Genomic DNA, 14,653 nt, shown 5'->3' on the forward strand with positions numbered 1-14,653 from the left:
TCAAGATTCTTGAAACAGAGAAAACTACTCATTTTTCGGTGTTTTGTATAAACTTCTTAAAAGGTCTACAAAATGTTTGAAAAATTCAAATTAATTTCGCTTCGCCCATCCTCTTCCGACACTGGACCCTAAAACAGATTTCTACTTCCCAAAACACACGATACTGAGGGATAAGTATGTCATAAATTTAAGGGCCAGTTTTTTTGGTGCTTATGAGTCAAAAATTTCTTCTGAACTTGTGTCCTAAAATGTTTTGTTTTAGAGTTTTAAACCCACAAAAACCGAGCTGACGGTTTTTTTGACTACACTATGTTAACTTAACAAACAACTTCGTGAGAGGGATTTTTTTTCTTTCGTAGGCGGAACCAAAGCCGTCAGAGTAATCTTATTTTACGCGATACGGCAGAACAAGCAATCTAAGTAGAGGTATGGATTCCGGTTTCCATTTATTATTGTTTTTTTCTAACGGTGAAGAGATAAACACAAATAGCAAATGCCAAAAGTTCATTATTGAACTAGCAGAAGTGTGTTAAATTCTACAATGATTCAATTTATGCCAAGTTCCATTCTTTCAAAGAAGATAGTTTGGTCAGAAATTAAGGAAATAAGCAACTTGTACGACGTGAATGCGGACTCAAAGAAATTACCCCGATAAATGCTGGGGTAGGGCTTTTGAATTTAGAAAGCGCAGAAGTGCTTAAAGCCGGACCAAATAGCCTAGGTGAAGAGAAAATACTATACCAAACGTTTCTGCCTATGCTGTAATTAATGAGACCTAACTCTAGTTGTGTCGGTGTTATTTCACTTTAGCTCCTCTGAGCGCATTACGTCAGCGGGATTCATTTCCAATTAGTTTTTTGATTATTTTAAAAGTCAGCGAGGCCCTTTAGTCTTTGTTCTTTACTACTAAAGGTGGAGTGCTTTTTTAACGACAATTCATGATTTTAAGAACAATTAAAGCGCTGTAACGACCATTCATGACTTTGTATCCAAATTTTAAATAACTATTACCCATTTTACAAATTCTGAGTACGTGGATACGCACCTAATGAACAAGTGGGTTCAAGGACATAGTGTAGTAGCCCAAAGATTGTACTGAGTACAGTTCCCTCAAAGTCCGTTACCAGATCGACGCACATTTGCCGCTTTTGACAGGAGCTTGAGAAAACACGGACACATTTAACCCGGTCAAACTCCTGAGAGTGCAAAACGTACCAGAAATGTGAGAAGACTTTGAGGAAAAGGTGTTTGATTAAAACATGTTTTTCGATATGATTTGTCTTAACTTTTAGTTAAGTACAACGTTGATTTAAACAATAATTACTTAAGGTTCTTACCATTCTCGGAAACGATCATGAACAAGTATCCGACGAGTTGAGAGACTATTGGGTGTAAGTCACGTTATGGTTTGGCAAATAATCAATTTCACCCGTATCACCTTCAAAAGGTTGAAGCTCTGAAGATCGCAGACTGTCCAAGGCGAGCGAAATTGTCTCTATGGTTTGTCGACAAAATAGGTCGTGACTATCAGTTCTCGAGTATTCTGTTAATAGCTGACAAATTTAATTTTTCCCGTGACGGTTTACTCAACTTGCACATCACTCACCAGGGGAGTCAAGATAACCCCACGGGACTAGTGTTAGGTCTAATCAAGTGCAGTTTCCCCTCAATGTTTGGTGTTGTATTCTTGGTTATTTTTCATTTCACCTAGGTTTAATGGTCAGGCATAGTTACAATTTATGCAAGATTATAAAAAAATAGACGTCTTTTTCACAGTATAAATACGACTTGAAAAAGTGACAAGTTGGGCAAGCTAAAGTAACTTCTTTTGAATTCCATTGGGAGAGTAGTGTGACTTTATGAAAGTCAGAAATTTGTTATCTGGTGTTTAATGCAATAAACACCGCAGAAAAATCGAGGAGGAAAAATGCGATTTTTTTTTAAAAAAACAAAGAGACATTTTATTTATCTACTTCGAAACAAAATTTATAATTACGTTTCGAAAATACCATCTTCGGCTGCGATGCAGGCTTGGGCGCGAACAATCATATTGTCGAAGGTGGCTGGAATCATTTCTGGGTTTACTTCCCGGCAAGCGCTTACAATTCGTTGACGCAGCTCTTCCAGGGTCAAGTACAATTTGTCCTTGACGAAGCCCCAAAGAAAGAAATCCAACGGAGTCAGATCGGGCGACCTTTATTATTATTGAGTGGGGTGGCAAGCCAAACACTTCGACCTAAGGTCCATTGTGCATCCCCAAACTGGGTGACTTAAATAAGTCCTATTGCCGACATAAAGCTTAAAATCTGCCCAGCCGTGATATAAGAGACGTCATACGTCTCCAACCGATGCATACCCAAATGCTCAAACCTCTGGTCTGCATAGTAATCACAGCTACAGAGTACATGTGAGGCAGTTTCCTCTTCAGCGAGACAAGCTCTGCAAATTGGGTCATCACTGACCCCAATAAGCGTTAAATGTCTGTTTAGATGGCAGTGGCCTGTAAGTAGGCCAGTAACAATCCTAATACTGGACCTAGAGAGAGAGAGAGTAATTCTCTGGCTCTCTCCCTAGAAGAGCCAAGAGTAAAATCTTTGGCCTGCCTTTGACCCTCAATCTCAGACCATTGCCTGAGTTGACGATCTGACATAAACTTGGAGATCAAGCCGCGTGCAAGTCCTCGGGAGATGGGGAGAGTAGGTTCTGAACAAATGAACCCAGCCTTCGCACCTTCCTTGGCCAAGGCGTTGGCCCTTTCGTTCCCAAGATGCTTCTTATGCCCAGGTACCCAACAAAGTTGAACTTTATTGTGCAACCCAGAGGAAATCTAAGCAGCTAAAAACCAGTTTAGAAAGAATACTATACTGGCTGAGAGCTCTAAGAGCAGCCTGGCTATCTGAATTAATCTGCATAACCTTCCCATGATACCCCTGATGTAAACAGTAAGCAACACAGGAGCAAATGGCAAAATTTCAGCCTAGAATACACTAGTGTGTAACCCTAGGCTTTCATAAAAGCCAAAATTATTAGTAAGGCAATACATCCCCGCACCAGGGCCACAGTGGGTGTCTTAGACCCATCAGTGAACCAGATGATCTCTCCTCTGGTACCGAGGGTCAAGTGACTCCACTCCGCACGGCTAGGGAAGTTGACCTCAAAAGGTTTACTAAGGTGGAATTTAGTAACCATCAGATCAGAACACATTGTTAAAATCGGCATCTGATTGGAAATATCTCGGAAGAGCTTGGTGTGGCTATGCTCCCAATTATTAGCCTTCCACCAGCCATTATGGTTAAGCCTATAGGCACCTAAAAGGGCAGCTTCCTCAATAAAAAGGTGGAGAGGAAGCATATTCAGGAGTATTTCCAGAGAAGCGCTTGGGGCTGTTCTCATGGCTCCTGTAATGCCGACACAAGCCAGCCTTTGCAGAGTGCGCAGATCAAACTGCACAGTCCTTAAAGTAACCCTTGGCCACCAGACCACAGCTGCATAAGACAGGATAGGTCTGATGATCATGGTGTACAGCCAGTACACAGCCACAGGGCTTAAGCCCCAGGTCTTGCTAACTGCACTTCTAGTTCTCCAAAATAACATTTTGCCCCTCTTGACTATGTAGTCAAGGTGTGTTTTCCATGTTAGTTTGCTATCCAGGATGACCCCGAGGTACTTCACCTCGGTGCTCTCCACTAGGTCATTTCCAAATAAGGAAATACCCTCAAACATGCCTTTTATCCTTCTACGAGTAAAAGGAACCAAGACAGTTTTATTTGGATTAACCATGAGGTTGACCTCCCTGCACCAGCTCTCAACTGATGCTAGGGCCCTCCTCATTACGTCCTTCACTGTTACCGGGAATTTCCCAGTAATGATGATAGCAATATCATCAGCGTAACCGAAACAGCGGCATCCGCCCCTGTTCAACCTCCGAACGAGTTCATCCACCACCAGGCACCACAGAAGGGGAGAAAGAACGCCCCCCTGTGGGCAACCACGACTGGTGGAGACCATAAGGGAGTCACCCAGCAAGGAGGATGTCACTTTCCGGTCAGTTAACATAGATTTGATCCAAAGGCACAATGTGTCATTGATACCAAACATTTTCGCAGCCTAAAGTATAACTGCGCTGGACACCTTATCAAAGGCTCCCTCAATATCAAGAAAAACTGCTAACGCAATTTCCTTGTGCTCAATTGCTTTTTCCAGGCAGCTGCTGATACCATGCAGAGCGGTCTCAGTAGACCTGCCCTTCTGGTAGGCATGCTGCGCAGCCGACAGAGGAGAGTTGCAAAGAACCTCCTCTCTAAAATAGTTGTCCACCATTTTCTCCAGAATTTTTAGGAGAAAAGAGGTAAAACTAATTGGCCTAAATGCCTTAGCTTCCAGGTAATCAGATTTACCAGGCTTAGGTATGAGGATTGCTTGAGAAAGCTTCCAGGTGCTAGGTAAATTCCCTAGAGCAATACAAGTCCTGTAGATTCTCAGCAACTTAGGGCATAGAATATCAACGCCCTCCTGTAAGAGGATAGGAAAAATCCAATCCGGTCCCGGGGACTAATAGGGTTTAAATGACTTTACAGCCCATATAAGTCTGGAATGCGTGACGACCTTATTCGCCACTGCCCAATCTTCCCTTTTGTTTCGATTGATCCTTAAAGGGCAAGTGTCAGTGTTACCATTGCTAGTGAGCTTAGAGTCCGGAAAGTGTACATCTAACATATGTGTCAGAGTGTCCTTACCGGACGTGGGAAAACTACCATCTTTCAACTTAATGGTGTCAAGATGCTTAGTATTATCGTGTGCCGAAATTTTCATTAATTTGGCCGTACTGGGAACATCCGCTATGTTCTCACAGAAGTTTCTCCATGAAGCCTTCTTGGCATCGCGGATGGACTTGTGGTAGGTGGTGAGGGTGCGTTTATAGGCATCGCATTCACCCCCCTTCTTTGCCCTATTAAAGAGCCTACGAGTTTCTTAGCTCAGCCTGCCAATCTCGTTGTTCCACCAAGGCACTAGCCTTGGCCGGTTGGCAGGCTTTGCCGGACAGTTACGGTGATAGGAGTCAATAATGGACTGTTGAACGCGTTCAACAGCCAAATCAAAATCCAACACCTATGACAGCCGTGGCTTATCACCCTTTTAATAGCTGACAAATTTAATTTTTCCCGTGACGGTTTACTCAACTTGCACATCACTCACCAGGGGAGTCAAGATAACCCCACGGGACTAGTGTTAGGTCTAATCAAGTGCAGTTTCCCCTCAATGTTTGGTGTTGTATTCTTGGTTATTTTTCATTTCACCTAGGTTTAATGGTCAGGCATACTTACAATTTATGCAAGATTATAAAAAATTAGACGTCTTTTTCACAGAATAAATACGACTTGAAAAAGTGACAAGTTGGGCAAGCTAATTGAAATTGGTGAAGGTGTTCATATCCCCAGTGTGGATTTGTGTCTTCCCAAGCATGATTATTTTGGTGATTGTAAGGGCCGTCTCTCGAAAACGAGGATTCATCCGAGAATAGCATGTTGCGGAGGAATTGTGGGTCGTCGTGCACGGAATTGAGCAGCCAGTTGCAAAATTCCAGCCGTTGTTAAGCGTCTCCATCTCGTAAACCGTTGTGAAGCGTTGCTCTGTAAGGATGGCACTTATGCCTTTGTAAAATTTCCCAAATGCAAGTTTTACTGCAAGCCAAATCCTTACTAGCTGCGGCACAACTACTACGTGGGTATGCGGCAAAATAGGCTAAAACGGTGTTTTCAAAGTCCAAATCCCGCTGACAAGGCCCACGAAATCGAGGTTGTATGTTACCATACTGGTGGAAGTCATTTACAGCTCGCCTTACAGTAGTTATGGATCGTCTTCTATCTGGATGTCGTTGCTCAAAGTTTTCACTCACTCGTCGTAGATTTCTTCCACCTTCCGCGTAGTAAATGGCCACTAGTTCCGTACGATAAGTTCTGGAATATTGAGGCATGATTGTTAAGATTGATAACGACAATAATGTTACACAGTTTGTATTACAGTTATTTAAATACAAAACAAATTCATGGTCTTTTACTGACCTTTAAACCTGGCCCTCAATGGGTGAGAGTGTGCAATAACTGGTGTCTTTACCGGGGAGTCAGGGTCCGGCTCTTGTAACCCATAAGGGCGGTGGCGCACTGGGATATGTTAGCTCGGACCAAATGGTCCTATCTTCACCTCCGACAGGTTTGGGCTGGTTACTGAGCTTCGGCTCAGGCTAACGGAGAGGGTCCGTGCAAACTGGCCACCTCGGCGGATTGGGTAGCCTGCTGTGGGGTGGTGGGCCTCCGTATGAGGGCACGGCGGTCCTGTTTCCCGGCCGTTTGGAGTCCCACCGGGATCTCCGGTGCCAGCTGTGCCGGGTTACTTGGACTGCTGTGTGCTAGTCGTTCCCCTTTAGGGGCTCAATCTAAAGGGTTTGACTCTTTACCTACGAAGGTTGGGTGTCGGTTGTTGTTGCTACAGCATCCACTCTTAATCCCACTGCTGTGTGCGAAGTGTGGATTCATCCACCCATTGCTGCTCCTTCTGCTGGGTTGAGTGGCTTGCGTCAAAGGTACGACCATCAGAAGTAGGGTACTGCTACCCGTGCTGGATTTGTCACCTGTCTGGGCTAGGTGGACGCTGGTGTAGGGCACTATGATGAAAGACCTCCGGTGGTCTCTGTTACTAGGTGCACCGGGCTATAAATTCTGACACACCGACCTTTAAACCTGTGGTCTATTTATCTTCTCGCCTATCAGGGTTAAAATAGGTTTCAAATACGACTAGATGCAAACACAGGCCTATTAGATTAAAAAAACTAATAGGAAATAGCTAAATGAGCCAGATTGTTGTTTCAAAAAGAGTGCCACGTCTCATTTTATTATTATTTTTGTGTAAACTTCACAGATTTTTTCGTTGCTTTTCCATAAATGCTATAAAGTTGGTAATGTAAAAGCTTCTTAGTTGATAACGTAGAACGAATGAAGTTTCTAAAGTTGGTGGATATATATTTTTTTAACAAAAAAGACTTGTTTAAATATTTTTGTGTATATTTCACAAATTTCCCCCTTAGTTACTTTTTCAGAAACGCTATAGATGATATTTTTTCATTTTTAATATAAATATATTTTCATTGAATTTATTTGGTTTTATTTTAATAAACGTACGTAGCTCCTTGGATATAAATTTATTTCCTGTACGCCGGACTTATATTTTGCCTTTCGGCAACTTGTTTATCCCAATATTTACGGTTATGTTTAAAGAACATATAATTGTTTTTATAAATAATGCCATTTAATTATCATTAAAAAACTAATGTGGTTTTTTAACTTTATGTTTTCCGATATGTTTATTGAACAGATAATTGTCTATATAGGCTTGTTTATCCTTTCTATGTTATAGATGAGTTCAATACTTTTTAAAATATGCTAAATTTGAGTAATGTCCAAAGAATGAAATCAGCAAATTCTGTACTTAAAGTTACAAAAAATCAAACACTTAAATACCGGATTAGAAACCAGTTAAACGACTAGTACAATTTAATTTTATTGTATCTTTAAATTTATTGCTCTTTATTTATAAAAATATTTACAGCAATCTTCTGCTAATGTGTTCCATTGTGTAATGTGTTACATTTATTGAAATGGTAATAATAACATCCTAATGAACCATTTACTTACAATGTTTTCTATCAAGTGAAAGAAATTTAAAATCTGTTTTTAAACATTTTGGTGGCAATTAACGTGTTCAAAATATTTAAGCACTAAAATAATTCTAAAGGAAATTTAATTCTATTCTAGATTACAAATCATTGCCAATAAATTTATTTTTTTTTAGTTTTCTAAATGTGACGGTTGTAGGTGATCTCGGCAGTGGATCAGTTGTATCAAATAATGTGCCAGGGTTAATGAATCTTCTTTATCAAAATGTATGTAAAGCATTCGAAAAAATCTATTTTATATTAATTAATAGGACAGAATTAAGATTTCTATCAATATATAAGCGCTTTTGAGTAATCTTGCTAGAGAAAAGTTTCCCCTGTCGAACGATCACAAGATGATGTGAAAGTTTTCGTTGTTGAAAAGATAACTTAATTAAAGAACCTAATATTTTTGCATTCCGTAAATATGAAAACATTTTGGAATTTAATCTTATTAGGTATAGTATTTCATTTATTTCAATTTACAATGGTCGGTATATTTTTGGTTTCTGTGACAGTTGTGGAACGTTGCTCCTCTCACTTTTTAACGGGCACCAATTAAGGGAAATAATAGAACTTTTATTAATTTATACATCTGAAAATCTTACTTATGATGAGATTTAAAAAGTTCAAAAACGAAGCAATATTAACGTATTTGATTTACCCCAGAGAATATAATTTCTTTGAATACATATGTATCTCTTATTTTCAGCTCTCGGACGTTCCATTGTTTACATACAAATTGGACTACTACATTTTTCCAAAAATTGAATATTTGGGGCATCTGTTTTGCACAGAGTGGGCGTTTTTCTCTGGACCTCCGGTTTACAAACAATTCCAAATATTCTCAATGCTTAATGTATTCGAAGTTGAGGTAAATCATTTTTAATAAGGCCCACTGTGCAATCAAACGTTTTATGGTTCAATGCAGTAGCTGGTCGGATCCACCCTACTGAGGGGGTGCTCTAATTTTTAATTTGATAGATTGACATTTCGAAGGTCGAGATTGCCATTAACTAAAGATCGCCTCTTTGGGTTAGTTCAACAGAAGTACTTTAATTTGATATAATTATTCTTATAGGGAGGTTTAAAAATCATAGATATCATCAAAAGTAAATATTGAGATAAAGTCTAATACTATAGCCTCGACTCGCGACATCTTATTTGAGGGGTAAAAATTGTTAGCTTTGGTGATGCCTTCCCACTGGCCATTTTTCAGGCACATTAAGTGTATCGATATACTCGGCCGCGGTTAAAATAGTTCGCTTTAAAATACGCGGATATTAAACTTTCGCTCGCGATAATTTGATAATTCATTTTCCAAAATTAAGTATATAAAGTAGATATATGATTGAAACTAAAATACGACATTTAAAAAACAATAATACGACTTTTTGAAATAGATACACATGTTACTTAAATCAGTGCTTTTAGTAAGCCTAATATGATGTGATATCGCGCTAGCCACAAATTTATGTCATGCGGAGAATATTACAAGACAACGAATATTTAAACAGATTTAAAACTTAAAAAGGTAAGAATTTTAAATGGCATTAAAATTAGACTTTGTTCCAGGTTTTTTATTAGTTGACATTCAATTCTATAGCCAGAATTAATTACATATTAATTGGTTTTATAAAAATTACCAGCTAATTGTTAGTATATTGAAGCATTATGAAGATGATTTTTTCAAACAGGATGTAACCTATAAAGCTATTTCCGAGTCGTTGTTGATGGATGGAAGTCTTTAGCAAATACTAGATAAACAATGCTAAAATGCAACAGAGGATTGAAACTTCAAATAAAAATTACACTGTGTAGATTGAGCTTTCGGGGTGTTTAAAACTGCAATCGGCGGCAAAGGTTGCTAATAACGTGGCATTTTTATTCACTGTATTAAACTAATCACTTATACTAGGCTAGCGTTTCTGTAACAGAAGCAGATGATTCGAGAAGTCGAAAGCGAGGACCGAAAGAATGTATCCCAAAATTTGCCGGAATGCACTACTTTCCGCGGGAAAATATGTCGAATGAAGTGTTTTTCTATTGGTGGAATAAAACGCGTGATCGATAGCTCTTTAAAAAGGATGTCAAGCATGGTGGAAGGTAAAATCTAAAGGCACTATTAGACTTTATCTCAATATTTACTTTTTATATGATCAGCTAGGCCAATTCTCAAGGCACCAGCTAGTCATCTACCAACTGTTTATGCCATTAATTCAGGTGGTCGGGTCAAAATGTGTAGGTCGTAGGAGGGTAGTGAAAAGCCAATCATGTTAAGCTAACCAACAGCTTAATCCTACACTTACTGTTACCGTTAAACTTTGGGTGACGAGAGAACTAAATTTAACGCTGAAGGAGTGCATTAATCTGGTAACGTACTTGGCTTCTTTTGCAATGACGCGAAAATGCTTATCACTCCACCATTTTTATCGAGTTTATATCTTTAAAAAATGCCATACACCATTTAATAGAAAATTAATTAAAATAGCGACTACACAAACTCAGTGTTTGATATTTATTTACAATTGAACTTGTATCGCATATTGCGGGATCAAAAACCAAAGGTTGATGAAGGTGCTACACTCGAATTTCCACCATTAAAGTTGCATTTCCATTTATATTGAATATTTTTTCAAATGAAAACCTACAAATATGGACAAATGAAATAAAGGGATTAACCAACGAAAAGTGTTTAGTCTTATTATAAATTGTGCATATTTCAACCGGCTCTAAATTTGCATTTTTTTAGGTATGGATTTATTTGTTTGTAACAGTTATGATCTACCCTACTGTTCCTATTATTTTAAATGGAAAAAGATGTTCTGTCAAACACTATTTAGGTTATTTCCTACGAACAATTTCATTTGTTTTTGGAAATGGTAAGTTTAAATTCAATAACTTACGGTCGGGGGAGGAATATCTGCGTTGTATTGAAATGGACAGAATATTATCACGGGCCTAAATCACACAGCCACTCTTAAAAAGCAAATTTGGTCATCGTCCCATATGACACCTCAGCGACAAACGTCAAAAAAATTAATTTAAAATAATTCAAAATCCCTCTTTTATTTGGGAAATTGTCGATTGAAATCCTAGGGAACATATTAAGAACTTATGCCATTTCCAATTTAAAGACCCTAGGAAAAAAGCGGACGAAGTTGCAACCATTTACTCTATTAATTATGCCATTAATTATCGTTGGCAAAGTGGTCTTAAAAGAATAGAATTTGTAAGTCACGTGTTCGTTGCTGCCAGTGCCATCTATTCGAATTCCAGTCAAAGATATTCAGTTATATTTTTATTGGCTCCATAGATACATCTACCTTTATCATTTTGTTTGGCCCGAATCAGATTGCATTTTATACTTTTAGATTGATTAAAATTTATGTAAGAGTTAATTTAAGAGTACTGGTTAAATATAGATATGAATAATTAAAGTGTGAAAAATTGTCGAAATATAAAAAGATCATAACGTAATTCAATATTCTCCTGCCAAGAATTGAAAAATCGAATGGCAAACCGAATAAATTAGTGTTATATGTGACATACACTTCAATCTTACTAAACTAGAGCCAAAAGAAGATATATTTCCAATTTATATTGGAGGTCAAGTTTTTCCTTGAAATGTTTACTTGTCTGACTTGTTAGAGTTGGATAAAGATGCGTCTTCCTTTCTTCAAGAAAAAGAGACTGCAGGACTACATGAGATTGAGCCGAAGACATTGACGATAAGGGTACGTTTAAGTTCTTAGTAAGAAATTCGTCACCGTGATATTTGTCTAATATAATTAAACTATGCAAATCATAGTTACTGCTACTATGGGTGCGAACTTCCTAGTGAGACAAACTGGAGCATGAAGTTTATGCGTACGAGAGACTTAAACAACTTAAAGCATTACAGTTGGAAAATAGTATTTGCCCAAGTATTCCAAGAAGAATTAAATAACACTAGGATTATCACAGACTAGACCCCGACGGAACGCAATTTTGAGCGACGGCGGCCATCCGGTGGTTTTCCATAGAGTGCGCCGCCTTTTTTTGCCGGCGGCTGCGTTGAACCAAAATTTTACAATTTTTATTTTAGGTCGTGATAAAGAAAACTACATTTTGTTTAAGCTGCAAATAGTTTTATAACAGCGGAAAAACTGGTAGCCCTGTTAAAAAAATCTTATAAACCATCGGCGTCAGCGTCGTCAGGGTCTAACATAGACGTGTCAGAATTTTTCATTGAAATACCAAATGACTACGAAACTAAATGCGACACGTATTTAAACTATACAAAGTAAAATACGTAGAAAGGGCTTAAGGAATTTCACCAAACGGCGTCGTTTCATTTGTGGCTTCTTTAGCCCCTGGTCGAATCTCAGATACAGAGCTAATTCTAGACTGTGGTTTGATCGACCTCTTGGAACCAGGAAATTCAGTGATGGCTGACCGAGGATTTTTGATTGGCGAAGCTTTCGAAGCTTAAGGTATTGGACTGAAGGGAACAAAAACTCAGTGTTCTGTAGCCGAAGAGAACCATTAATTGATAATAAAAAAATAGAATAAAATTAGTCCATATGATCAAAAAGAGACGCTATTTATTTTGAACTTTCGCTTTAGGAGTTATGATTGAAATAATTTTAAGAAAACTGAGTCAAAATAAATGATCTCGTAAAAGTGATCATTTCGGTTATCAGCAAAAAATCGCACCAAGAAAGCCACGAAATTCCTATTTGTCCCTGAATCTCATAAAAATAAACGTGGTTTTTGTTTAAGCTAATAATTAAGTTATCGTCCTTTTTCAGACACGTTTTAACTTTTTGCTTAAAAATATCCTCAATCGCCAATACAAGCTCATTTGCTTTTGAAAATTATTTTATCTATAAAAGACTGTATTCTTTAACGTTGAAATAAAAAAATGATCGATCCGGTGTAGCACCGATGACTGGGAATCTAGGATTTATTAAGAAACCGGCTTCCAATGTGTTAACGTTATTATCTTTCAGAGAAATATATATTTTGAAACTGCTTCAGACTCATTTATTATACCTTCTCGAACATTTAAATAGTTTATTGGTACTCTTCCGTTTATTCTTTCGACTATTTTTCCAAAATTTGAAGCGGTAAATCCTTTAGAGCGTTCGACTTTCCTCGTATAACATTGAGACTGATCGAGTAGTTTCTTCTATTTGATAATATTCATCCCAGGAAATAATACATATATTTGGGAAGTGACTTCTATAAGTTTTGTTGTTAATGGAATGCGTTCCAATAACAAAGTGGTTTTATTTCAAAGTTTCAACGCAGAATGGCTGAATCTTTAACGATTCCATCCTCGTTGACAATTTCTTAAGACTATTTGCTTTCGGTTTGCTTAAAAACATCTCTTTCAGGAATAGTTGAATACTTTGCCACACACTTTTCTCTAAAAAGTTTCATTGATTCCCCCCTCACCCCTATTTTATCTAGCCTATGTTTTACGATTTTCAGTGAAATGAAATAAAGTGTCGTTAAATTTTGGTTTTTAAATTCCCTTTTGCCCATTTTCGCGCATTTTCAGCACACGAGAAGTCATTCAAAATCGCACGTCTTAAATATATCAAAGTTTGGCAGAAACGTGGCAACAGACTCCTCCTTTCCCACACGGGCACTCACTGAAGGCTGTCAAAACTTTCCTTTCTTTGTCGTGAAGAACCACATTGTAATGTTGAACGGAGAAAGGTGCTGGCGCAGACTTTAATAACATGGTCCAAAGCCCGCTTGGTAATTGGAAGACAGATTTGTTTCATACACCATTATTCAGTTTTAGTATTTTCCTAAAACTAAAACTTAATTAAATAATAATTATTATTATATACCTTTTCTTGGTCCTTGAAGAATCCAAATGACAATTCCTTATTCTGTTAGTCAAAATCCCAAGCGTTTAAGCAAGCCAAATGATTTGGCCATTCAAATAGCCGGCCAAATGTTGTTGATTTCTCGATTGGATAGCTCATTTTAACGCACGTTTCCTTCATTTTTGGTCACCATTGATTTTTTTATAGTAAACTCTGTAAGTGGGCGCATTTTCAAATTTTTTTGTGGTCTTTTAAAAATTTGCTGGTGACGACCCACATCAGCACATTCCGCCACCACGTAATTGAAATCTCTTTGGACAAAGGTTTAGGATAAGAGTTGTTCGTCGCTTTCGTTGAGCTGATGCTTAGTATAAAAACGGCCCTTTTAAGGGCCATTAGACAGATATCGTCAAAATAAAGAGTTTTCCTTTTTTGAATAGGCACGCATGAATGTTTCATACTCTACAAACTCTAGTTTTAAAGTATTTACTGTTCATTGAAACTTGAAGTTCCAATTTATTCTCTTAAATAGACTAATCTCGTAATTTTTACTGTCAAATAATTTTTTTATATATACCTGTCTGGATAACAACAAAACATAATTTCTTTAACTTATTTTTTCTCTTCTCCAGGAACCGTTCCTAAGGATATTGGAAAACGTGCTAACTCAATGTGGCTTCTATGGATCGTGTTCTCTTTTTTCATAACATGCTTTTACTCGGCGAAACTTTTATCACATATTGCTTTAAAGGACAAAGAACAATATTAAGATAGAATCGAGGATGTGATTAAAGGACCCAGAATTGTAGCCGTCAAAGCCATAGGATTTCAAGACTTTGTAAATGTAAATCTAAAAATCTACTTTAAAATTTTATTAACGGGAAATATTCTTAAAGAAATTTTACTTATCTTTGAAATTAATATATTTTTTAGCGTTAAAACCCAATTTTTAAATTCTATTATACTAGAAACATTTTGCATTTCAATCACATTGAGATATGTTTAAACCAAAGGTATGCTTGACTTTTCATCAACTCCTTGTCCAATATTTCAAAGTTGGCGAAAAAATGGTTCGTCAAGAATGATTATTTTTTTTGTTATGGGTTTTTAAATTTCATTA

This window comes from Leiobunum rupestre, chromosome 4, assembly GCF_980474605.1.
Source record: "Leiobunum rupestre chromosome 4, qqLeiRupe1.1.hap1, whole genome shotgun sequence".
NCBI classification, from domain to species: Eukaryota; Metazoa; Arthropoda; class Arachnida; order Opiliones; family Sclerosomatidae; genus Leiobunum; species Leiobunum rupestre.